Source organism: Harpegnathos saltator, unplaced genomic scaffold (assembly GCF_003227715.2).
Source record: "Harpegnathos saltator strain DR-91 unplaced genomic scaffold, Hsal_v8.6 scaffold63, whole genome shotgun sequence".
NCBI lineage: Eukaryota > Metazoa > Arthropoda > Insecta > Hymenoptera > Formicidae > Harpegnathos > Harpegnathos saltator.
In genome coordinates, this window is record NW_020230460.1 from 771,322 (window position 1) to 797,410 (window position 26,089).

Here is a 26,089-nt window from a genome sequence, read left to right on the forward strand (position 1 = left end):
CTCTCTCTCTCTCTCTCTCTCTCTCTCTCTCTCTCTCTCTCTCTCTCTCTCTCACACACACACACTCTGTCGCTATCACGCGTACAGACACACGTACTCTCTCTCCCTCTTTCTCTCTCTTTCTCTCCCGCCTCTCCTCTCTCTCTCTCTCTCTCCTCTCTCTCTCTCTCACTCTCTCTTCCTCTCCGGCGGTCAACGGCGTAAGGAGTCCCGCTGCGGAGAATGCACCGGCGACGCACCGGTGCGCACGCACTCTCCGGCAACGATTCGCGGCGGGTTCGCCGGAGAATCGAGTCTTCTTCCTCTTCGAGGAGATCGGCGACGATCCGGGGCGACGGAGCCGTTGATCCGAAATGGGATTAAACCTCGCCGCTGCCGCCGCCGCCGCGCGCGCGATGTTACGGGCGCAACGCGCGTTATAGTTAAAACGGGATTCCGTTTAACTTTAATGAAATATTTAATTGAATCGCGCCTTTGAAACGCGCGGTAGGGTGTATCCGCGGCCGGCCAGAGCGGCACATCGATATTCGAGTCGGACTTTGCTCACGAGAGCGAGCATAAGGTTGTTACGACGGAGCGGATTGGATTTGAGGTTTCTCGTTATTAATTTAATTACCGGCTGACAGTTCTATAATTAAATTGCTAATTTATCTGTCCGGGATCTGGCTGATCGCGCGCGCGCGAGCGCGCGCTGAGGGCGCAGGGCGGGCGGGAGGCCGGCGCGAGCTCGATGATCGCTCGCCGCGAATGACGTTTCAATCCTTTCCTTTTTATTCTCTCCCGCCCTCCCTTCTTCCCGCCCGCTCTTTCGCTCCCTTTCCTGTTTTTCCCGCTTTTTGCGCTCCGTCTTCGATCGCGCGCAACGCTTCAATTATAAATGCGCGCTCCCTCCGCCGGAAAATGCGGATGCAAACGAGCTCGTGCCGCCAACGCCACCGCTACTGCTGCCGCAGAGGGAGAAAAGGAGAGAGCGGGAGAGGGATGAGAGAGAGAGAGAGAGAGAGAGAGAGAACTGTAATGCGCGCAAATTTTCCGATCGCGAGATCCTCCGCGCAGCGTTACTTTCTCGCAAGCGACACACGTTACGTTAAGCGATACACAGCCGGAGAAAGTCGCGTCATCGTCTGTCGAGTGTACAGGGGGGCGGGGGGAGGGAAAAAGACAGAAAATGCAAAGTCGCCGTGATCGGACGTGATAATCGTGAACGCAAAACACACCGCGAGTTGCAAAACGATTGTCCGAGCGGGAGCGACGAGAGAGAGAGAGAGAGAGAGAGAGAGAGAGAGAGAGAGTGCGCGATTGGAAACTGCATGTAACAGCGATACTATTTAATCGCGTTATTAAATCAATCCCGCCGCGAGTCAATTAAGCGGCGCGATTAGTCTCGCCTTATGCTCCGTTACTCGCGGCGCGAGGTGTTAAAGATACCGCTCATCGCGCCACGTGGTGAGATCCTGATCGAAGCTGCGCGAGAGCGCGCGGCGCGTTTCTTCGCGAGTTTCTCGCGCAAGGGGGCGAAACGGAGCGAGGAGGGGCGGGACGGGGCGAGGCGTGCAAATGAATCAACGTGCGCGCCAAGTTTTAATTGCGTCCGCGTCTTTATCAACGCGACTGTGCGCGTTTCCGCGGTGGTTGTCGTCGTCGTCGTCGTCGTCGTCGTCGTCGTAGTCATCATCATCATCATCATCATCCTCCTCTTCGCGGGGTTAATGAGCGGTGCGCGTGCACGGTCGAATCGCGCGAGCGCGCGCGCGCGCTCGCGCTCTGTTTTCGATTTCTCCATAATTACTAATTAGAGGCCAAGACGGTCGAGTAGTCAATCAGCTAGAACGGATAGGAGGGAATTATACAGATGGTGATCGAGGATCAGCCATAAAACCTGCTTCTCTCCTCTCCCCTCCATCCCTCCCCCCCCTCTCTCTCTCTCTCTCTTTCTCTCTCACGCTCCGGCCGCCTTAATCGCCCAACGTCATTACCGGTATCATTATTCACGCGTGTTTTACGCGACCTTCCTGAAAAGCCGACGACACGACGAGAGAGGCGTTTTCGATCGCTTGCGAATCTTATTTACGGCGTGTAAGCGGTGAAGAAATATATATATATATATATATAAAGAGGGAGAGAGAGAGAGAGAGAGAAATACAAGCGCGAAATAGAGCCGAGCGAATGGTCGGAGGGCGACGGACGCGACGCGCGGAATCATGAATTATTCGTCGCGTTCTCCAATTACCGATACTTAAAGAAACACCACAAGGAAACATCTCATTCGGCTAATTAATAGCCGGAGCTGTACCGGACGATGCGCTGGCAGCGTGTGCGTATCGATCGTCGACGAGTGTGTGTGTGTGCGCGCAGCCGGCGATGATGAGCGTCGCCGCGGAGAGCGGCGGGCTCGCTGGGCGGTTACTAAATACACCTATAGGCCGGGATTTTTCTCCTTTCGACATCTGGGACGGATCTTTATGGTAATCAGGCGCGCTCGGCTTGTATTAGATTAGACGTCCGCCGGTGCTCCGCTTAATAGGCGGATTAAGGCATATGTGCGGCTCCCGGCCGGCCGGCCGGCCGGCGGAGTAATTGATCGAAAGTAACCGGCGCGGAGAGTATAACGGTCCGGCTGGCCGCTGATGAATGACAACGAAACATTGTCCGTTGTTATGACGATGGCGATGTTATCGCGTCGCGCACGCTCGGCCGCGAGCACTTGGCAAATAATTATTTCAATAAATCTTCGATAAAACTGCGATTGCGTCGGGATTTATCTCGCGCTAGTAGCCGGACATATTTCAGCTCGCCGAGTACGGTTAATTACATCTTGTACTTCTTGCGCTCTCTCGGTAAGAGCGCGATCTGCGCTCCATTGTGTGCACTCTCGCTCTCTCTCCCTCCCCTCTCCCTCCCTCTCTCTCTCGCTCTCTCGAGGGGAAACCGGATCCTGGATTCGTCGGGCGCTTGCTCGCTTGCTTGCTTGGTCGGTATATTCGCGACTGAAAATACACAGTCCCGTGTAATTTGTATTTTACAGTTCCCCGGCGCGGCGATGGATCGTAAAAATTCGGCGACGACGACGACGGCGACGACGACGACGAGGACTCGCCGTCCGCGCTGTCCGTGGCGGGTCCGCGTAGAGAAACGTCAAACGCGGGGGGGGGGGGAGCCCCCGGTTCGCCGGCGGCGTTTAATAATTTTAATGAGCGAAGTTCACCGCGCGCGCGCACGCGGTCTACACTAAGGGAGTAATTGGCGATTACGGTCGACGGGGCGATCTTTAACGAGCGGTCTACGCAATTTCTAATTAGTTGATTTCACCAATGATAATACGAGGAGTGCCCCTCGCTCTCTCTCCCGCCTTCCATCCGTCTCTCTCCCTCCCTCCTTCTCTCTCTCTCTCTCTCTCTGTCTCTCCCTCTTTCGTCCGCTTCTCGCCCGCTCGTCCGACTACTTCGCTCTCCAACTTGATACGCAATTTGCCGCTCGCCCTCTTACGTTTTAATTGCGGCCGACGTGTCAATCTTGGCCGCGCGCGCGCGCTCGCTCGCTCGCTCGCTCGCTCGCTCGCGCTAACAAGCGTCCCTCTAAAGGCGCGTGTCACACGTGCGCGCAATATGAAGCGCAATAACATCGCCGGCCCGAGACTCTCTCTCTTTCTCTCTCTCTCGTCTTTCTCCTCCTCTCCGGGCATCGCGATCGGATTAAAACACAACGAAAATTACTTCCGCGATGAAATTCATAAGTTTCACAGGCGCGCGCGCGCGCATACACTCACGCATGGACACGGGACAGTGATTGTCCAAAGTAGCTGGCAGCTCGTGCACGAACTTTCCGCTCGTCTGAGAAGTGAAAAATGATCTCTCTCTCTCTCTCTCTCTCTCTCTCTCTCTCTCTCGCGCGCGCGCCACCTTCGACGCGAGGCGTGAGACACACATTGCTGCGGTCCGCGAGAGGAAATACCGCACTGGCCGTTTTTTTCCGTCGGGACAAGAACTTACGGTATCTCTCCGGCGGCCTGTCGTGAGCCGCTGGACGAAAGGAGAGCGAAAGATGCGGGAGGGAGAGAAAGAGAGAGAGAGAGAGAGAGAGAGAGAGAGAGACCTTGGGAAATTCCGTCGCGATTAAAAAGCGCGCACGCGACCGACGCGGAAACGCGATCCCTATTCATCCCTCGGAGCGCGGCAAGGACGAAGCGCGCAGCGGATGTTCGCGCTCGAACCGCGGCGGCCGTGTGTATCGCGCAAGCCACCGCTCGATTCCGAAAGATTCGTGACCAAGTGCCCTCCCTCCACCCTTCCGACCGGATCGCCACCCTCTCGCCGACAGGCACCCTCGCGCTCATTATGCATGCCCCTTTGCCGCGCACACAGCGGCGCGCTGTCGCTAACAAGAGGGAATAAGAGAGAAACACAAGGACGTGCGGGCGCGCGTATATACCGAAACGAGACGTACTATTCACACACACACACACACACACACACACACACACACGCGCGCGCGCGCGCACAGCGACCCCCGCCTGTTAATGAGTTAGACTACCTTACCCTCGGCACTTTAATTGTCTAAAGCACAAATTGGGCGGCTTTAATTAGCGTAATTATTTGGTTCGTTTGTCCGTTTATCCAAGATCCCTGTATCGAGCGAGGGTCCCTCGGCTGCTGCCCTCGCGAGACTAACTGGATTCATTAGCGCTTTGTGCGATTAAAAATCCAAATTTCGGTCCGACGGCCCCGGCCTTTGTGTGCGCGCGCGCCTTGAACGCCGTCTCTCCTTCCTCTTTCCGTCTTTTTCTCGCGCGCGCCCTCTCTCTCTCTCTCTCTCTCTCTCCCTCTCCCTCTCTTCTCCTCCGGTACACGCGGCTTTTCTCCCTGTCTATCGCGAGCGATCGTTGCTGTTGATGGGAGAATGGGGACAGCACCTCGCCGGTAAGCAAACCGCCGCGTTTTTCGCAATTATCGAATTCAATTAGAATGCGTTCCGTGTCTATCGCGTCTCGGATCGGCCGGATAACGTCAATGGAGAAGTACGTAAACTGCAAGAGCGTTCATTAGAGCCGGCGACCCTAGCTCTCTCCTCTCGGCAGGCTAGGGGCGAGCGAGGCGGCGGCGGCGGTGGCGGCGGTAGGGGCAGGGGCAGGGGGGACTTATCGATTATACCCATCGTGGAAGTCGCATGTGCAGTTATAAACGAAGTTACGACTTTCGGAACGTCGCGTAACATAATAAACGCGACGCGGCCGCGCGCGCGAGCTTTTTTAGTGCCTCTGTGTAACGCACTCTCTCTCTTTCTCTCTCTCTCTCTCTCTCTCTCTCTCTCTCCCTCTCTCTCTCTCTCTCTCTCTCTCTCCCCCTCTCTCTCTCTCTATCTTTCTTTCTGTCTGTCTCATACACGCGTAAACACGCGGCACAGATCACGTCAGTAGCAGCAGCAGCAGCAGCAGCAGTAGCAGCAGCAGCAGCAGCAGCAGCAGCAGCAGCAACAACAACAACAACAACAACAACAACAACAACAACAACAACAACAACAACAACGTGCAATGTGTGCCCCGCGTACACACGGCCGAGCGCGCCAGCATAAAAATCTGACCGCGGCGTTCCGCGTGCGCGCGTGCAACAAGCGAAACACGCGTTCTCGCCGTCTAGCTTTAATTTTTCTAGATAATAATGATTAATCGCGCGGCCCCTCGGTTTCCAGTTTAATTAAAAAGCGATGCGGTCGCCACTCTCCCCCCCGCCGCCGCCTCTTCCACCTTCTCCTCCTCCTTCTTCTCCTCCTCGTCCTCCTCCTCCTCCTCCACCGCCATCACCACCGCCGCCGCCGCCGCCGCCGCCACCGCCGCCGCCGCCACCACCACACACACACACACACACACACCGCCTTCCGCGAAACAGCCGACTGGCAAATTAAATTGAAATTGACTAGGTCTGGTAATGAGGTGGCCTGCAGGCCCAGTCGCGGCATTAGCCGGGTGTGGGTTCTAGAAAATGAGTTCCGACTTAACAACAAATTGCCTCGGTGAACTTCCTTTCACCCCATCCTCCGCTCGCCGCTTTGCCTCCTCCTCCCCCCGCCCCCTCCGTCCGTATCGTCCGCCGCCCGCAATCCGCTCGCACGCCGCGCGAAGACTCGTCCACCCTGTTCCTCTCTTCTGTCTTCTCTCTGTCTCTCTCCACTCTCTCCAGTCTCTCCTCCTCGCTCGCTCTTGCTTTCTTGCTCTCCCTCTCTCCTCCTCTGTCGCTCCTTCTTTCCACCTTTGACGTTCCACGAACGAGCGGGTCCTAATAAAGCTAATCGATGCGAAAAAAGGAAAGAACGACGACAAAAAAGGCGGATCCCCGATAACTATTTAATTCAGTCAATCAAAATTCCTATTAGCCGTCGAGCGCAATTTGGAAGTATATGCCGAACAACGCGCTCGTATTAGAAGCTGTCTGAGATATTGAACGTCGGCCGCAGCGACGGAGATGAACACGCGCCGAGCGCGAACAAGCGGACAACTGGCGACGCGCGGCCTCGGGGCGGCGCGGCGGCCGGTTTATCCCGCGCGACGAGCCGCGAGCGAGAAGCGGCCGGGATAACATTAACGATAACAATTACAAACGACGATAGCTTACTAAAGTCGCGACCAAAGCAAAATAATCAAAGTGACGAGAGAAAAAGAGAAGATCGCTCGAATCGCGCGACGCACATGTCGCGAGTCGAGAAAGAGAGACGTGGGAGCGAGAGAGGGAGACAGACAGAGAGAGAGAGAGAGAGAGGAGAGAGAGAGAGAGGGGGGGGAGAGAGAGGGAGAGCGGGAGACAGCGAGTACGAGAACGTGAAGGAGGAGCAGAAGAGCGAGGAAGGGAGAGGGAGGAAAAGAGAGCGTTTTAATCCAATTCGGTGAAAGATCCCTGCAAGGGCCGGCTGCTATTTTCTTCGGCGACGATATTGCGGTTTATCGTGATCTAACTTGGAAAATTGGATTCCGCATTACGGCGATTGTTCGGCGCCGACGCAAGACAATTTCGATTAGTCCGATCTCCGATTCATTTTAATGTAATTAACGTTCCGATTGCATGCTTTGTTTCCCGGTCTAACCTCTATCTCTCTCTCTCTCTCTCTCTCCCTCCCCTCCCACCTCCTCTCTCTTCCTCACTCTCTCGCTCCCTCCCTCTCTCTCTCTCTCTCTCTCTCTTCCGCCCTCGCGTTTGTCCATCCCGTGTATACCCCTTTCCGTACCCCCGCTCCTCCGCCCCCGTAGCCGCTGCCGCCGCCGCCCCCGCCGCCGCCGCGCGACCACCCCCGTAACAAGCGGGTTGTGTGCGGCACGGGCATCGATCAGTCGTGACTGGTACTGTATGCATGTGCGTGTGCATTAACACACAGCTGCGCGCGGGCCGCGTATACACACGCGGCGTATACATAATAAATGCGTATAAATATATCACACGCCGCTATCGCAATAACTGCGGTTTTTATTCCGAACGTGGTGAATCGTCGCGTTTCTCTCGTCCCCCCCCCCTCCTCTCCTCTTCCCCATCGCTTTGTGTTTCCTCCTTCCAATTGAGCGTCGCGAGCGGCCCGCGGCCGAAACTTCGTGGCCCCCCTCCGCGGGGATTGATATGCTAATAATCGTGACTAATTGAATCACCATACGGTATCTAAATGTAAATCGAATGTGTGCCGAGACACGCGCAAAAAGAACGTATAAAAATTCCAAAGCGACATTACGGAGACAGCCGATCGCGCTTCCTCTCCGCTCGTCCGCCCGTCTCTCTCGCCGCAGGCTCAGCCGCCGCTCTAATCGCCCTCCCTTCCCCTCCCGCCCTCCATGTGTTGTTTCACGGCAGCGGCGGAGAGACCGCGACGCGCGTCTTAAATCCGCGTCATTAGGTACACGTGATACTCGATTCGAGGTAGGCCACCACGAGCGGCGGAGTTAAACGAGTAGATAACGACGTGTCCGGAAAAAGGGGAGCGTGGAAAGTAAAAGGGGGCGACGACGGGGCGGGGGCGGGGGAGGGGGAGGGAGGTGGAGGAGCGAGGTGAAAAGAAAAACCGAGGAAATGACGAGAGCGCGAGCGATGGCGTGGCAAGGGCGGCGGGACGCCAGAGGGCCAGGGGGGATGGCTAGGTAGGTTGCGGAGGGCCGACGACGGCGGTGCGACGGGAGCGGCGAAGGGAGAGAACGAAGAAGGAGACGGGGGAGGGTAACGACGACGACGACGACGACGACATAGAAAGGACCTCTTTTGAATCGCAGGTAAAGCGGCCGCTCGCAGGTGTGAGAGCGCGCGCGACCTGCCGCCAGGCAGCCAGGCAAAGCAGGCAAAGCAGGCAGGCAGGCAGGGTCGTGGAGAGAACGAGAAGCACGTTCGAGCAGTGACGTAACCGAGTGTACGCGCACCCGACGCATTAAACGCCCGCGTCTTTCTCTCTGCTTCTTTATCCCGCGATGGTTATCTGTGTGAGTCTGGAGCGAGAGAGAGAGAGAGAGAGAGAGAGAAAGAAAGGGGGGAGGGGGGATACTTTTTGTCCTACCTGCCTTACTTCCGCCTTTTCGGCCATTTGAGAGATCACCTTCTTCTCGTATGAATGTATCGTTAGGACGATAGTTACTCTAGGATATCCTCTTTTTTAGTGTTTACAGAATTAGGGAGGGGAGGGGGGCGGTGATTGGTACGCGATGAACAGATCGAACAAGGAGCACGCGCGCGAGAAATGAAATTGCGAAATGCATTGTCGCGCGTTTCTCGCGTGTACCACGACTTGTTTATCGCTCGCAAAAGAGGCAAAGGAGAGGCGCAGGCTCTCCTAATGGATAAAGGGACAGACACACGTGGCATGTAAGAAGGTCAGCGGACGAATGAAAGAAGTCGCGCAGACGGGGAGGGATAACGAAGCTCTTTGATAACGATATGTGACGTCTGAAAGTCGCTAGCTCGTCTAGCTGCGCAGTCGCCGCGACGTTAAACTCTTTTCATTTTGATCGCGACTTTCTCGCAGAGAATCTAACGGCTCGCTCGATCCAGCCCTGCGAGCAAAGGGACTGAGAGCTCGCGGAGAACGGGGGGGAGCGGGGCGAGCGGAAAAGGGAGGGAAAGAGAGCAGAAACTGTGAAGAGAGAGAGAGAGAGAGAGAGAGAGAGAGAGAGAGAGAGAGAGAGAGACACAGAGAGAAAAAGAGAGAGACGAGCAAAGAAAATGCGCTCTCTCTTCCTCTTCTCCTCTCTCTCTCTCTCTCTCTCTCTCTCTCTCTCGCGTGCGCGCGCGCGAGCGTAGAAGATACGACATCGCCCGCTGCAAATTGCAATTTTGTTGTGAGATCATTATAAAATACATAATGCCGAGTCGCCTACCACCGCATAACCTCCTCGGTCCTCGCTGCTTCGTCCCTCCTGCCGCCCGTCCTCCGTCGACGGGGGTCCCGCGCGGAACCGAGAGAGGAGAGGAGCGCGGCGTCTCGTTAAAAGTTTCTAGCGACGCGTATTCTTAATAGTCTGCGCGCGCGGACACGCCGTCATTAAAATTATAACCAACCTCCTGTATCACCTCACCGATCCTCCACCGTCCCCGGCAACGAAGGCAAAAGAGTGAGAGAGAGAGAGAGGGGGGAGGAGGAATACGCGAGAAGCAGAGTCGGAACGAGAAAGCGGGAGAGAGATAGACAGAGAGAGAGAGAGAGAGAGAGAGAGAGAGAGAGAAAGAGAGAGAGAGAGGGGGGGGAGAGACGAAGGAACAAGGAGACAGCGGCAGAGAGAGAGAGAGAGAGAGAGAGAGAGAGGAGGAGGTAAAGAATGAATGTTTCACGCTCGCAGATCGCGTGATAAAATTTGTTTATCGCATGGAAAAATACAGCCATTAAGTGACGTCAACGGCCCACAATGCCGGGCCGTCGGAAGCGCCGCGAATACTTTTGTAAACAGGAGAAAATACGATGATTCGTGTCCAAATTATTCGCGACTCGGACGCGCGCGGCGGTCATTCGCGAGGCGCACGAAAAGATTTCAAAAGCGGTTAGGGGCGAAGGAGAGAAGAAAAGAAGAACCCGCTGGTGGCAAGGAGGGTGAGGCGGAGGGGACAGAAGGGCAGGCGGGCGGGCGCGGGAGGAGGGGGCGGAAGACGAGCGGAGTGACGAAGAGAGGCGAGTGGGTAGGTGGCCCATAAGGAAGCGGAAGTACGAGAGGAAAAGATACTCTCTCGGAGGGATAAAAGCGCGTTTAACTGAAACTCGCGGAAAGTTGCGGGCTCTCTAAATATGTAAATACGAGGCTACTGGATGTTATTACGCGTACACAGACACGCGGACACGCGCACGCGCGCGCGCGTGCACACACACACACACACACACACACACACATGTGTGTGCGTGCATACACGCGTACACGCACGTGCATTTGCGGATTCGCAGAACGGGTGCACATAAGGTGAGCGCCGCGTCTCCGGAAGAAAGCCGAGCGTAATCGTCCGATATTTAAGTAGCGAGTTTAGCTACACTGGGTATATTTAAACGCGCTTATTATCATATAAATACAAGTTGGACGTTCAATTTACGCGCCGCAGGCCGCGTAGTCGCGCTCGCGAGCAAGAGAGAGAGAGAGAGAGAGAGAGAGAGAGAGAGAGAGAGAGAGCGGGCGGGCGGGCGGGGCTGTTGCTCGTGTGCGCGGTGCGACGGAGTTGCAAAAGTTATTATTGTTATTACCGTACCGTTTAGAAACTTTTGTTGAGCGCGCAACGGACATTGCGCGCCGGGCCCGGCCTGCATGCACTTTGAGGCGCATCGAGTTATCCGTCGTTGCGACTTGGATGATATTACGCGCGCGCTGCGGCGATGTTGGCTAAATACCGGCTCTGCGCGATGCAAACTTCACGAAAGATTTACGAGCGCGACGCCGTCAAACGCATATAATCGCGTCCGCGGCAATAAAAGGGATAAGAGCCCTGGAGGGTGGGGGTGGGGGAGGGAGAGCGACGCGTTTCGCCGCTTGTTACGACGTTTCGGGAACGGCGACGCGACGGTTATTTGGGAACCCAGCCGGAGCGAGCGAGCGAGAGAGAGAGAGAGAGAGAGAGAGAGAGAGAGGCGCGCACGAGTTGGCCGATTTGAAATATTAACTTAATCGTTGCGCGCACGACGAGCCGCCCCCGCAGACATTATGACGCGTTTACTACGGTCGATCGCGACGCGGCCGACTCGACGATCGAAACGGTCACGAACTCGCGGAAGAACGACGACGATTCTGCGGAGAGGCCTCTCGTGACTCGGACCTTCCCTCTCTCTCTCTCTCTCTCTCTCTCTCTCTCTCTCTCTCTCTCTCTCTCTCTGCCCTCTTGGCCGTTCCGTTATTAATGAATCTTTGAAATATTAAGCCGACAACGCTTTATAAGCGCCAGGGTTGTTACCCCCGGCGTATTGATACATATCTAGGAGCAGTTTAAACACACAGAGCGCCCGTGCACGCGCGTGTAATCGTAAAATCGATGCCTCGCCTCGCCTCGCCTCGACTCGCTCCGCTTCGATTCCGTCCCGGGGTAAAACTGTTTCGTGGTGCTAAATAATAAATGTCGCGAGCGAAACGTCGCTAATGTTACGTCAGATACCTCGCCGCGGCCCGATAAACTCGCAACGCGCGCGGCGTTCTCCCTCCCTCTCCCTCTCTCTCTCTCTCTCTCTCTCTCTCTCTCTCCCTCTCTCTCTTTCTCGCTCGCTCGCGATCGCCACCGGGTTTGCGCGCATTAACGCCGCGACGCGGCGACGTCCGACAGTCACAGGGCGATTCGACGAGACGCAAAAGCGTCGGAACGCTCGCCGGCAAACGATGCGAATCGTTGCGCCGCGGCCATCGGCCGCGCGCGCGGACACGCGATGGTCAGCCGAGCGTTGGAGCTTCCGCTCGGGAAAAAAAATGCGAGGGAAATTTTGTCACGGACACCTAATGATAAAAAGAACGAGAGGGGTGAGGAGGGAGCGGGGAGCAGAAAGAAACAACAAAACGCGGGGCGCCGCGTAACGCGGATGTCTCACGATGTAAACACGAGTGCAGCGGCGGCGCGCGGCAGATACACCCTTATCAGGAGCGTGGCACGCATTCCCTCATTACCAGGCTGGCTCTCCCCGGCGTCCACCGCGCCACCACCGCGCCACTCCGCCCCTGCCCCCCTCGCCGCCGCCGCCGCCGCCCTCCGCAACTTACTCCCGCGCTCGGTTTCCCCCCGTGCTTCCCACGTACCGCAGAGCCCCTTTCCGTTGCCTACCGCCGCACACGAGGGGGACGAATGAGCGGAAGATAGCGCACGCCGGTGTGTCCGACAGATAGAGCTTGAAAAATGCCCGTTTCTGGACGCCGGGCTCTCGGCCGAGCGCGAGCGGAGCAACGAAACATTCCGCGGGGATGTTGGGCTTGTGATCTTGATGGGATTAACGTGGAAAACGCGCGCGCGGATCGGTTTATGCGCTCTGTACAGGGTGTAACGTCAACATATGGGTCAGTACGACGGGTTGCCTACCCTCCACCCCCCCCTCTCACCCATTCGGACGATAACGCAGAGGTTGAAAAAGTCGCTCGTTGATCTTGTCGATAATGATGTTTGAAGTGCTCAGAGTTGTGATGAGCGCAACTAATTTTGTACCATTATTGTTTATGATAGCAGCCGGGCCTCGTTACATTGAAAAGAAATGTTTAAAAAAGCGAAACTGAGAAATAAACGCATTACGCATTTAAGCGGAGTAAATGAGATAATAACAGTTAAGGGAGTAAATAATGCAACATATTTTCTTGTTTCGTATAATTTCTTTCTGGCAATGGAAAATTCGACAGGAATTGGAGGTTAGAAAAAATTCAGAAATATATTGACAAGTTTTGTATACTGTATTCCACCGTTTCTGGCATAGCTTCTCTCTTTCTTCAAAAATATGTATCGACCGGAAACGCAGCATAAATTATGAATCGCAACTTAATCGATGATAACTATTAGGTGTGCAAATAAATAATCCAAATGTTTCAGCTAAATTCAAGGTCTATCCCAAAATGAAAATAAAATAAATTTGTCAATCAAAGTATTCGCCGTTGTTTTCTATAACTTTAAGCCATCTTTCAGCTGGTGAATTCCATGTCGGAAAAATGTTGTGTCTTTGTGGACACGATAAAGTCGTCAAGCCATTTTCGGACCTCATCCAGTGATTTCAAGTGCGTTGCATCGACCGGAAAACAAGTGGTAATCGATAGGAACGATATCTGGTAAATACGTCGGGTGTTGCAAGACGTCCCAGTCAAGACTCATTATGATCGCGTCTTTTGTCGTAGAAGCAATGTGCGGCTTAGCGTTATCATGCAACAATTTCACGAAAGGAACGAAAGGTTCTCCTTTGCCGCTATACGGGCGTTTTCGTTCTAATTATTGCCTCCAAACGGATTAATTGGTGTTGGTAGTGATCCGCAGTAATTGTTTCATTCGGTTTTAATAGCTCATAATAAATCACACCCTTCATATGCGCCCACCAAATGCGGAGCAGATTTTCTTTCTGAAGTGTTTTGGCTTTGCGACCGATGTTGATGGTTCGCTGGGATTTACTGCCATGACTTTCTGCGTTTCGGATTGTCATAGAGTATCCACTTTTTCTCATTGCCTGTAACAATTTTCCACAAGAAAGACTTTCTACGCTGCTTACTGAGAAAAGAAAGACACACTGCCACCCGTTGATTTTTATTGGCTTCAGTGAGTTCATGCGGAATACCCATTTTCCTTCTTTCTGACTCTTCCTCATCTCGTGTAGGCGTTTGGAGATAGTTTGTTGCGTTACTTCTAACTGCTCTGCGAGCTCTTTTTGCGTTTGTACTGAATTCTCAGCGAGCAGTTGCACCAAATCATTGTTGCCGCACTTTCGAGGGCCTCCAGGACGTTCTTTGTCACTCAGACTGAAATCGCTGCTTTTAAACCATCTAAACCAAAATGCATACACATCGTGTACGACACATCTTCGCCGAGAAAAGAACAAATCGATTCGCATGTTCTTGCAGCATTTTTTCTTTGTTGGAATTCATAAAGAATGCAGTGTCGGATATGCACCTTATCTGTTGCCATTTTTCACTGTACTGAACTGAATAATTTTTGAGGTCACCTTCACGGCCTTCCGCCATACTAAATGTAATTTTTCATAGCTATATATATATATGTCAGCACTACATAACCGTAAAAGAACGGGAAAATTTGATTATTTGAAACTGAATTTCTCAGCCGCTTAAAAGAATTTGGATTATTCATTTGTACACGGTACATAATTTCGTATTTTGACGTCTCTTTTATCAGAAATAGCGTTTGTTTTTCGAAGTTTTCGTAGCTTATGAACAAATCAAAAGACTCGTAAGCCACTTTCTTCGATAAAAAAAGAATCCAGAATACGAGCATTCTACATTCTAACGAGGAATTTTCAATGAGGCTTGGCTCCTATCAGCAACGATTCGGGTGCAAAATTAGTTGCACTCATCGTGACTGCTAATATCGTTATCGACAAGATCAACGAGTGACTTTTTCGGCAACCTCTACATTATCGTTCAAATGAAGGCAGACAACCCGTCGTACTGGTCTGTATGTGACGTTACACCCTGTACATACAGTACAGCCGTCGACGCAGTCTTTGAGCTCCTACGAGTGAATTTCCAGTCGAAGAGCGGAGCGCCATTTTCAACTTCAGGCAATTTTCCATTCACTCGCCGAGTGAATGCTCCACTCTCACTCGCCGAGCGAGTGTTTTCGCTCGAAATTAACCCTTTAACGCCCGACTTTTTTTTACAAGCGTTTTAAAAATAAAATTTGAGCTTTTTTGAACCGAGATTATAAGTAGTGATAACCAAAAAGATATCAGAATTTTATATTGGTTTTTTTATCGTTCGTCTTTTGTTTATTGGTAAATATGACTTGGATCCTAAAAGCATATACGAAACGAGCAACCTATACGGAGAAAAATGAAGGGTAATCTATGCGACGTAACTCTGATAGTCAGCTTGACATTTTTCAGCTGAAACTTTACTATATTTGTGAGCGAAGTTTATCATTCAGAGCGTCAAGCTTACTACGTATTTCAGAAGGATATCTTATAGATCACCATTTAGATAGTCAATCGTCCTTTCATTTTTCGCCGTATAGAAAACTGTAGGTCACCAGGTTTCACGAAAATAGCTTGATTCTTTTATTTTCGTGTCCACCATATTGGATTCGCCATTTTGAATTTCTGTATTCTTTTAATTTCACATTTTGCATCTGAGAAAGCTTCCAAATGTATAAAATTATAACAGATACCAATCTATTCATTTATAGTGCACTTCTAGATGTCAGTAACAATGCCTAACTATGTTTACTTGCAAGTTGACAAAACATGTTATCATTAGAACTGACATATACCATTTTTTAGAAGAAGAATTCACCTTTATAGTGGTGCAAAGAAAACGGAAATATCTCCACTTTTTTTACTCAAGTTATAGATTCTTAAATGCGTTTCTGATAACTATAATTACCAGTAGGCGTTAAAGGGTTAAACAGAGAATCTGATGCACCGCGACTCCGCGACAGCTGCGAATTCCGCGACTAAAACGCTCTCCGCCGCGGATAAAGGATATCAGTCCGCTCAGAGTCTCGGCCAGACGTCCGGCTCTTGCAACTGCCAGAGCGCGGAGTTTCGCCCCTCGTTATCGAGAGTGCGCGACATTTTTCTTGCGTATCCCCCCCCCCTCCCCTTCATCACAGGCGAAGCTGAGGCGAAGCTGAGGTGCGGCGTGTCCCCGCGGGAAGGTGCGAGCGAGACGCGACTCGGTCCAAGTTCGCCGGCACCGAAATTCCTACCGGTACAGGCGATTAACACCTTCCGACGTTCTACCTGGCGACAGGTAATTGCGACACACGTCTCGAGGGAGCCGACCGCTGCGAGGAGCGACCCGCGGTCGTTCCCCAAGGGAAGGGCCCGATCACGTTCGAGCGGGCCGAGAAAGCGCGGCGGAAAGACACACGCGAAATCTGCGACGGACCGAAGAAGCCGGGCCCGGCCGAGCGCGGCTAGGCAAAAAGGCATTAACTACCTCTTAACATGCAGATTGCTCCCTGAAGACTCCGAGTTCCCCGAACGTTGATTGGCCGATTATTTAATACGTCCCCACGTCGGGAAACGGGCCGTTTCGTCGCGCCGTTCTCGCGCGACGAGAGCACGCAAGCACGTGGTCGCGGAATGTGAACGGCGACTCACCCCCCCCTCCCCCTCTCTCTTTCCTAACCAACAACAACGTACGTATAGGCGTTTAATTAATTGGAATTAACACACGGGCGGTGGCCGCGTCGCGAGGTAGTTTGCGTTCGCAAAAAGACCGGCGCGAGCGAGCGGAGCGCACACGCGACGGAGAGGCGGAAGAGGCGAACGGCGAATCGCGACGGTGTGTGAGTGTATCATGGGAGTAATGGAGAAGGGTTGGTTGCACACCGCCGCGGGAGAGAAGGTGGGTGGTTGGTCGAGGTCCGGGGGGAGAGAGGGCGAGGTAGGTCCAATCGCATTTAATAGCACAAAATTACGCCGAAATTGGATTCTAATTTAGCGTCCACGGGGCAAATGTATTCAAATTAGTTCCAGGGAAATAACGAGTCCTTCGCCCGCAGGATTAAATAAATTTCCTTTCTGTTAATGATTATGTAGATTGAACGACATTTCTTCTGGTCGCCGTCGCCGCCGCCGCCGCCGCCGCCGTCGTCGTTGTCGTCGTCGTCGTCGTCGTCGTCGTCGTCGTCGTCGTCGCGTTCCGGCGTGTCGCGTCGTTCTCTTTTTTTACGTTCTCTCGCTCGCTCGCGCTTATATCGCGACCGAGAGGAGCGAGGCCAAGGCGAGTGGGGGCGCGAGGGTCCACGGGACCGAATTAAGGATAATTGCCTCGCGGCGAGAGACCCAAAGAAGGAAGGACAGTGGGGATAAGATGCGACGATATCGGCCATCGCTGGCCAGCTCGTAAACGTCGCGCGACGACGGCATCGATTTTCGACGGCACGTAAACCCCGTTGATTTTTACGATTTCTCCGTGCCGAGTCGCTCTCACCCCCCCCTCCTCCCCACCATCTTTCGACCACCTCGCGAAATATTCGTCTGGAAATGTTGACGATTCTCTTTTTTCCTCTCTCTTCTTCCTTCGATCGTCCTTCGTCACGCGTCCGCGGTAATTCGCAGCGACGAACGGATGAATTTTTAAGCGGGCGATCGTCGCGTCGATTTCGCGTCCGGCGACAATACACCGTCGCGCGTCTCAAGGAAACGCGCGACAAACGTCGGACAAAATTGCTCGCAGTCGTTTACACGAATTTGCCGATACCACCACAGCTGGCAGCACGGCCGGCTGCGAAAACGGACGCGTGCGCGCGCGGCGCTTATCGAAAAGCCGGTCGCATTAGAGCGGCGACAAGGGCGCGCGCGCGGCGGCCGAAGAAAATACTCGATATACCAATAAAACCGATACGCAGCGTCGAAAATTTGGCGACCCGCGGAATGAGACACTTGGCAACCACCTGTGGCACGGCATTTCGAAACGAGTTCTAATCTTGCCAACTACGGGCCGGCCGGCCGGCCGTCGGTCGGTCGGTCGGTCGGTCGGTCGCGTCATCGAATTTCCGCGTCGGGCCAATCCGCGGATCAGATCAAAATTGAAGCGGAAATTACTTTTCGCGCCGAGCTGTTTTATGCTGACGGCTTAATAACTTAGCTCCGGCCGGCCGCGGCGCGCGATAAATTAGTGCGGGCCGTGCGCGGCGCGTTTATCTCGATCGTACGAAAAATCAGCCCGCTCCGGCCGCTGCGCGATCGACACGCCGCGCCGCGCCGGCGAGAACGAGAAAGAAGACCGCTCTGTCAACGCTAATTACACTTCGATTCAAGCCGACGCGACGCGCCGTCAGCGTCGCCGGCGACGGCGACAACGCACGCACGCATGCACGCACGCACGAAAAATCGACGTCGCCCCGCGTACATCTAATTAAAACGCTTGTTCGCCGCCAAATCAATATTATTAGATACGCGCGATTCGTTTCCTCTCTCGGAGGTTTCTATTTAAGGTTCATCAATAAGAACTCGATGAAGAGGCAAAAAGAGCGACAGAGAGAGAGAGAGAGAGAGAGAGAGAGAGAGAGAGAGACAGACAGAGATGCCGAGAGAGAGAGAGAGAGAGAGAGAGAGAGAGAAGAGAGAGAGAGAGAGAGAGAGAGACGCAAGACGACGCTTCGTCACGCGGTTCCCTCGCGAGATCCCCTTCGACGTGAAATTTGTCTCATTAACAATCTAATTAATAATCCAATTACGCAGCAAGATCCGCCCTCCGGCATATTTTCACGGTAACGGGAAAACAATTCTGTCGGACGTTTCCCTTCCACTGCAGGTAGATGGAGAAATGGCGATAGCTTCGCGAGAGAGCGAGGCAAGTGGAAGAGGTTTGGGGTTGGAGCTTGCTGGCGGGGTGGGAGGCAAGCGATGGCGGGAGGGATGTTTACCTCAACCCCCAGGAATTTAATAAGCAATTACCAGGGATGAAACGAGACGCATCCGTGTATCTGTATAACGAGGCGGTTTGCCGGTGTGTGCGTGCGGGTGGTGGATGCGAGAAAGAGGGGGCGAGAGAGCGAGAGAAACACTGAGGGTGGGAGGGAGGGTGGGAACACGGGTGGTTGTAGAAAACGAAACAGAAGCGGGGTTGAGAGGAAGAGGGAGGGTGGGAGGGAGGGAGGGGGAGAGAGAGAGAGAGAGAGAGCGCAAGCGAGTAAAGCGAATGAGAGACAGAAGGCTGCGCCTCGAGTCATCGGGGGTGGATATGCAATATTTCCGATAAATTATGGCTGATTTTGTCGAATTGTTCCGAGCGAGAGCGCGGCGCAGTTTAAAGATTGTCCGCCGCGACGCGCGTAAACTCTGTTTCTCTCTCTCTCTCTCTCTCTCTCTCTCTCTCTCTCTCTCTCTCTCTCTCTCTCTCTCTCTCTCTCTCTCCCTCGCTCGAGGAAATTTTATTTGCGCGATCGCTTTATCTTCTCTTCCACTTTCCCCTTCTCACTCTCTCTCTTTCTCTCTCTCTCTCTCTCTCTCTCTCTCTCTCTCTCTCTCTCGCTTGCAGACAAAGAACAGCGGTTGATCAAATAAATCGTGGCTGTTGCTGCGGCGTTACCCAGTCGGTCATGTTTAAAAACACGGAATTAATTCGCGCAAGTCAAAGAGTTAATTAGGATTGTACGGCAATTGGCGGCCTGATGTTTTAGGGCAGATCGGATGCGGCGATATAACGTAAGCGCATTGACCGGAGAGAGAGAGAGAGAAGAGAGAGAGAGAGAGAGAGAGAGAGAGAGAGAGAGAGAGAGGGAGAGAGAGAGAGAGGGAGCGAGAGAGAGGGAGGGAGAGGAAGAGGGGGAGAGAGAGAGAGAGAGAGAGAGAGAGAGAGAGAGAGAGAGAGAGAGAGAGAGAGAGAGAGAGAGAGAGAGAGAGAGAGAGAGAGAGAGAGAGAGAGAGAGAGAGAGAGATAGAGCGCCCTGTGTGGCCCTTTAGGATTTACGCGGTATGAATGTATCGGCGGAAGGAAGGGGCGGGTATAGAGAGACAGAGGCTGAAAGAGAGAGAGAGAGAGAGAGAGAGAGAGAGAGAGAGAGAGAGGAGGGAAAGATACATAGAACAGAAGATAGAGAGAGAGCAAAGCAGAACGGATGGTGTGTGCGGCGGTCGGGGAGCTGCTGAGTTGACGGCGGGGAGAAGGGGCGGGAGAAGGGGGGAGTAGGTCCGTTTTCGTGGTTAATTGGGTGGGTGTATTTGCACGTACTTGCGGCGTAATTATGTGTATACACGTATGCACGTTACCTAATACCTAATAACGGCCTTGTGCGCCGACGAGAGCGGGCGATATGATTCGTTCGCTTACGTAATGTCGCGACGACCGCGAGAACATAATTAAAGAGCGCGGAATAAATTGCCGACGCGCGAGATTGAACAAATAATGGAGGAACTGGAGGAACTGAAAGTCGTTAGAGCCTCGCGCGCTCGATTCTCGTCCTATCTCTCCATCTCTCTCTCTCTCTCTCTCTCTCTCTCTCTCTCTCTCTCTCTCTCTCTCGATTGTGCGGTCTTTGAAAATCAAGAGATAGATAGATAGATATATAGAGAAAGAGAGAGAGAGAGAGAGAGGACTTTTTTTGGCGGTCGTTTGCAAAATTTCAGAGACGAATGTTCGCGAACGACATCGAGATGGTGGTTCTCTGGTGAAAAACAGCGCGCGGGCTTGTCAAAGTTGTTGGTGTATATGTGGATCGCCAGACAAAGAGAGAGAGAGAGAGAGAGAGAGAGAGAGAGAGAGAGAGAGAGGCGAGAGAGAGAGAGAGAGAGAGAGAGAGAGAGAGAGAGAGAGAGAGAGAGAGAGGCGGCTTCCTCAAAGGCCGATATGGCTGACATCCAGATATTCCGGCCGTCGGTGCCTCCCCTTTCTATGTCTAGCACGGTGGTTTGTCATTCAAGGCACGCGGCCATAATTTGATATATTAGGTACACATAAGCGATGGCTGATCGCGGTTATTAGGTTGGGTACACGCTACAACCACCCCCGAACTCCCATCGGAACGACCCCTGACCTGTTCGCTATCCCGCCCCCTCGTCGTCTCTTGTTCCTCCGTCTAGCCCCCTCCAGCCCCCCCCTTCCTCGTGCTTCGTCTCCCTCTGGCTTCGTCGATTCGCATCGCGCGGCTATTTGCTATGCCGCTCGCAGTCGCGAAATAGGATTATTATTATTAGCCCCCGTGCGGCGCTCGATAAGCCGTGCGCGCTCGCCAACTTTGTCGGTGCCGCCTCGAAGTGTGGGAAGGTGCGCGTGAGAGAGAGAGAGAGAGAGAGAGAGAGAGAGAGAGAGAGGAGAGAGAGAGAGGAGAGAGAGAGAGGAGAGAGAGAGAGGAGAGAGAGAGAGAGGAGAAAGAGAGAGGAGATAAGAAGAAAGAGAGAGAGAGAGAGAGAGGAGAGAGAGAGAGAGAGAGAGAGAGAGGAGAGACAGGAGCTTATGCGATGACGGCTCTTCCGCGTTTAGTTACTCGCGGAAATTTCATGGAACATTTTAAATACGACCTACAAAACAGGCGCGCGAGAAAAGATCCTTCGCGGAGGAAGGAGAGCGTGATCGACGAGCGACGATCAATTGCCGCTCGTCGCGTTGAGACCAATTCGCGGGAATCACGCGCGGTTAGTGCGCGGGGCTACACGCTGTTGGAAAAACTATTCGCGCCGCCGCCGCCGCCGCTGCCGCCGCCGCCGTCGCCGCCGCCGCCGTCGCTGTCGTCGCCGCTGTCAGGAAGTCTATTTAATTTTCCCGACACGACGACTCATCGCAAAACTGGCCGGCCGATTAATAGGAATGTCGAACTCGTTTCGACGCTCCGACGCAAAAAGGCGGACGCACCCGTTCCGACTTCCATTATCGATAACGCCGGCTGAAATACAAACGGCTTATCATCGGCCGTACACGGACCGCGCGTTATCCTCTCCCGCCCCTCCCCCCGCTCTCGTTCTATCTCTCTCTGCCGCTCTCTATGCCACCCTCTCTTTGCCCCACGCTACTCTTCCTCCTCTCTCGCGTCCACGGCTCGATCGCGAACGCATCGTTATCGTGGCGCGTGTAAACGTAGCGGGACACCTAACTGCAATTTGCGAAAAACCGCTCGCGCGTATTAACGCGCGCCGCCGCGCTCTCTTAATCCACGCGACGGCGATCCGCTCGCTCTCTGCCCGCCGATGTTTCCTCCTTCTCTCGGCCGCGCGCCGTCGTCGGGCAGATTCATCAATGCGCGACGATGTGCAAATTCGCGCCTAATGAATCGCGCGCGAGCAGCGCCCTCGCGGTGGCGGAGAGAAACGGCGATTCCGCTCTGGAAGCGGAACGCGCGGGACTGCCCCGATCGCGAGTGATCGGAGGAGGCTCCGCGATCCGAGCGTGTTTGGAGTCTCCTCGATTAACCCTTTGCTACATAGTGGTTCTCCTATCGTCCCAGCTTATTTTTCCAATAATTTAAATTTTGCACGTACTGCTTTACACTTGAGCATATTTGATATTGCTGGACTACTAAAATGTTCCTCCAACTGATACATCGATACTCTTATAGTCATTTGGGGTAAGTAATTTGTTATTGATAAGCATATACTGAATAAAACTGTCGTTTTTAGAGAATAAATTCGTTTACATGAAATTTTAAGCAATAACGTATACTTCAAAATCACTATTTAGAGGGGGGTTTTGGGGTCGCTGAAGACGAATCCGGCGCGAAAAATACAAAATTCAAAATGGCGGACGGAATTTTCAAAATCAGTCGAATTCGCTTGAAACTTGTTACTCGAGGGTTTTTGAAATCGCTGAATACGAATCCGGTGCGAAAAATACAAAATTCAAAATGACGGATCTCATATGGCGAACATAATTATAGAAATGAAACATGAAGCGCTGATGGCGCGCTTGAGAACCGGGCAAACCTGACCGATGTCAACCGAAACTTGCCGTATATATCCGTTATAGCTCTGGCATTTCGAATTTTCAATAACGAATTTGTAATTAGCAATCTCGAGAATCCTTAAGTAACAAATTTCGAGCGAATTCAGCCGATTTTGAAAATTTCTTCTGCCATATTGGATCTGCCATTTTGAATTTCGTATTTTTCACACCGGACTTGCGTTCAGCGACTCTAGAAACCCCCGGAGTAACGAGTTTCGCAAAATTATATTCATTAGAAAAAAATGTGCAACAAAGGGTTCAGATAATTAAGAGGGAGACGATGACGCTCGCTGAGACGCGACTCGGCCGGCCAGATTTGCCGGCGGGATGTTCAAAATCCAGCTTCTACTTTTCGCACGTTCTTCCGTCGCTGCCGAGAAAAGTCGGGCACGGCTCGATTAGTTTCGCGAGTGATTCGTCATGTCCCGCTCGATATATGCGTGTGTATCGATCGCGCGAAATTTATCACGCTCGACAGACACCCCGAGTGTTGTTACCGCTTTCGCCCCCTCGATATCTTGACGCTTTTTTTCTCTTTTGCGAATTTCCTGCGCCCGCCGCTTCGCGCGCCTCCCCGGCTTTCGCCGGGGTTGGTTGGTTGATTCCACGAACGTTTCGCGGGGGATTAGTTACGCGCGGAATATGAGTATCGACATTATCGAGCGGTTTTGTCAAAGGACACCGGGGCGACGTCAGGACAAATACGTTTCGAGGCACGACGATCGCGCGTCATTTATTATTCAGCGGGTGGAAAAGGCTCGCCGCCGCCGCCGCCACTCCCCCCCCTCCGCTGTCGCTCTCCTCGCCGCGTGTATTTCGATCGCAGATAAACCTACCTACCCACCGGCGAGCGCCCGCCTAATGCGGGCTTTACTTTGGCGATTAGGTCCTTTTCCACGAGAATGCTCGATTTGTCGGACGGTCGATCCGCGCCGAAGAAGTAATTTGTACTCCGAAAATAAATCCGCCCGAGTTACCGGATGGCCTCTCCTCGTGAAAACCTCGACGAGAGCCACGGCGGCGGCGGCGGCGGGGGCGTGAGAGAGATCGCGGGGAGGAGGAGAGGGGGGAGGGAGAGATTTTGGGCACACACCCGCGCGCGATTAAACCGCCATACTTGAGAAACAAGCTTTGAATAAGGAAACACTCTGAGACGAGTGGTAAGAAAAAGAAAGATAACCGCGAATAAATAAAATCAAGAATCACCGCGGCGGAATAATCGCGATAATTGAAAGCCCGATAATTGATTCGGATATTCCTCAGCGGCGAGGGGTTTCATTCCCCTCCCTCTCGCTCCCTTTCCCTCTCCCCCGAGCCGATCAACGTAATATTAAAAACGCGTTGAACCGCGTGTTGGTTATTATTAACTCTCAAAGAGGGAGAGAGAAGGAGAGGGGGCAAGCCGGCTTGTCAACGCAACGCGGCTCGGCATAAACGCCACCTAATATCTCGGCGATGATAAATGTGAAACGGACCTTCTTGTGCTTGTTTTCCGCTCGCGACGCATAAAATGTTACCTCAAAGGAGACCAAAGCGCCGGCGGATCCTGCGGAGCGAATCATCCGCCTGCGCGCCTTTGCTCGCGCTTGTCTCGTTGTGTTTAATTACGAACGACTTGGTGACTCCGCCCGCGGATGTCTTCATTCCGATCGTGCGATTTCCCCGTTGCGAGCCAGTCCGCCGAGTTGTCGGCCAAGAAATAAGCGCGAGCTCGCAGCAAGTACACGCGCTGATCTTCGGGCGCGCCCGTGAAGATGAGGCTTTGTGGGAAAAACATTCTGAGCGAGGCTGGTAAACATCATGTGTAGGGTTGCCAGATGGCCGAGATTTCCAGGAACGTCCCGGAATTCTTAAGCTTGTCCGGTGTCCAGGAATTTAAGTTTTCTGTCCCGGGAAATCAGAATTTCCACAAATCATAATCATAACGTTCATGTTTCTAAGTGGCACCAGAGATAAACCTGAGAGCGGTCACCGCGATTTACAAGGTCGGATTTTCCAACGTGCCGCCTAAGAAAACTGATGTCGACTAAGCCACTTCGCGTGGTAAAAAATACAACCGCACTGTATTCGTGTCCGAACTTCTCTCTGCTGGTACCTGATTCACGCATTTGTTTGTTGCGAGTGCACAGACGGCATCTCTTAGCAGTCTCTTACCTCTCTATCTCTCAAGTTTAACCAAAATTTTCCAACAACCTATTTTTCAACCGTCGCCTAAAAAATATCCCGGAAATAGTCATCTCGCATCTGGCAACCCTAATTATGTGCGAAGAGAGAGAGAGAGAGAGAGAGAGAGAGAGAGAGAGAGAGAGAGAGAGAGAGCGATTATACACAGAGACAGATGCTTGACTTGGTGACGCAAGTCCTGAACGATTCGGAAGTTCCGACTGAAAATTGCAGAATCCTGTCCAGGAATGCAACGATAAATCGATAATATCGAAATATCGATATATCGCGAGACAAATATAGAATATTTATCGATATTTTTTGTCTCCGATAAAATCGATATGAATTTTACCGATATTTCGTACTTTTCAGTTACAGCTCTGAGGATCTATTGCGGTTCTACGACCGAGATGAAAATTACAAAAGAGTGAGTGAATTCACTGGAATATATATTATGTAATTGATCGATGTCTAGTAAATTCGCTCATTTTCATCATTTTCACCTCAATCGTTGAACCGTAATAGATCTCTTGCTCCATGTATGCGATGTATCTCCGGCAAATGACTGCGGTTTATTATATATTTTCTAATAAGAATATGACAATAAATTATATGAAGATAAAAATTTTTAAAAGATCTTTCTAAATTTTTCGTGTATACCTTTTACACCTCTATATGTATACATTTTTTTATATAAATATCGATATTTTTCAAAATTATCGATATTATCGTTATCGACGGTTCCGAATGACGATAATATCGTTATCGATATTTTGAGAAATCATCGCATCCCTAATCCTGTCCGAGCTGGACCGAGAGTCTTGACGATTTAGGCCGAATTCTGACTACTCCGGCCGGAACTTCCGTATCGTTTGTACTTCACCGGAGAATTCTTTCAGTCAACCAACATCTCTCTCTCTCTCTCTCTCTCTCTCTCTCTCTCTCTCTCTCTCTCTCTCTCTCTCTCTCAGGGTGCTGCATGAAGTTGGCGATTAACGTCTGGGCAAGTTCGACGTTAACTGCGCGACGGACTCGCACCGCGCGCCGCCCAATTTCGGCCGAAGGCTCGGCCGAAGATTCGCCGAAGCGAACCGTCCGTTATCTTCCGTTATCCTCTTAATTTCCAAGCCGTTACTTCGCGATCCATTAGTGGCGGCGCGACGCGTTGCGCCAATATTATGCCGCGGCGTCGCATGCACGTGCACGCGTGCGAACGACGCTCGTTCTCTCCCGCGACCGCCGTTACTTTCACCTCCTTTCCATTGTCGTGTGGCCGGGAATTTTTAAGTCCATATTCAAAGAAGAATCCAAACTTCATTTACAATTATATACGCGGCGTTACGGTATTGTCCCGCTCGCGCGCGCTTTCTCTCGATTACCAATTCATCGACGACCGCGAGTTTCGAGGTCGGACCTGCCGCCTCGCGCGGGTTTCGCGAG

The 26,089-nt window shown here is 52.6% G+C and overlaps 1 protein-coding gene across 2 annotated transcripts in view; it reads right to left on the reverse strand.

The window, feature by feature from the left end:
• LOC105189610 (LIM/homeobox protein Lhx9) overlaps positions 1 to 26,089 on the reverse strand; it is a 111,885-nt gene that overhangs the window by 1,489 nt on the left and 84,307 nt on the right. The gene's annotated exons all lie outside the window — the stretch shown is intronic.